Here is a 1,328-nt window from a genome sequence, read left to right on the forward strand (position 1 = left end):
TAACCACTCGAAGACCCAAAGCTTTCTTCGAGACTTCATGAACCTCGCGTACACCCTAACTCTCATTATAGGAAGAAGCAGTAATGATAGCAATCCCTTTTGCCTTCTCGGATAGAGCCTACGAATCGGGGGGGGGGCTGGTGTGGAAGATCTCGGTCATGGTTGATCTTGGTCGTGATTGATCGCCCCCCCCCCAACCCCAAGATGCATATCGATCGATCACCAATCACTAGTTTCTATTTCTCCTTTTCCGGAAAACATAGTAGAATAGTCACAGGATACTTATAGAGGTATAAGGAATATCTTGGAAAGGAGAAGAAAAAAACTCTTAGGAGACAAGAGAAACGAAGGCAGTTAGCAGTAGAATAATACCAATCATCAATCCGAATGAATAAGAAGATACTCTCCCGCCCTCCCCATATCTTGCGCTTTCTCCACCTATGGAACTCAAAATACCGGTGCCATTAATAATTCCGTCAATTACCCATTGGTCGAAAAGAAGAGTTAACTCACCCAGGAATCGAATACCTCTCACTAGAAGGATATCGTAGTAATGATCGATGTAACCCCGGTTGTGTGACCAGTCCCCAATGAGACGGTTAAATGAACCCATAGATTGTTTGGCAAAAGGATCAATATCACCGCAAGGTTGTGTGTGAGAGGATATCGGTCCATAAATCACGTAGGAGATAGATATTCCGGCTAGTGATAGACCAACCGAACCTGCTGAATCTATTAGCAATTGTACCAAATTTTCGGGATTGTTGTTGTCCTCTGAAAAGCCTGCAAGGGGAGTTAACCACTCGGATAGCAAATCGGGACCAGTTTCTCCTCCAGCGAGATTGACTCCTATTGATCCAACCAACGAAGTTGGTATCGACAGTACTACTGAAGGCAATACCATCGAAACGTCTGATTCCTTAGGATATAGAGACTCAGAACGAATATTGGACTCTGCAGAAACTTTTCTATCGACTGAATCTTCCCCGTCATAACCTCCTGCTGAATCGACTCCTTCGTCTCGCGGGGGTGGAGGAACATCATACCCATCTCCACTCGTTGCTATCGTTTTGGTGTTACTCCGAATGACACTATTCATAGAGGAATGGGATGAATTGGTACCGCCACCGGCGCGTAGATTCCCCTCAAACGTGAGGAGATAGATGCGGAACATGTAGAAAGCAGTTGGAACTGCTGTGAATGAGGCTATACATCCGGGGGGAAAGGAACGTAGCCAACTCTTTGCAATAATTTCATCTTTGGACCGGAAACGAGCTAGAGGTGGTATACCACAGAGAGAGAGAGTACCTGAAAGAAAAGTGATTCCA

Source organism: Dipteris shenzhenensis, unplaced genomic scaffold (assembly GCF_047967505.1).
Source record: "Dipteris shenzhenensis isolate YYH24624 ecotype China unplaced genomic scaffold, Dip_SZ_1.0 scaf0452, whole genome shotgun sequence".
Taxonomy (NCBI): Eukaryota; Viridiplantae; Streptophyta; class Polypodiopsida; order Gleicheniales; family Dipteridaceae; genus Dipteris; species Dipteris shenzhenensis.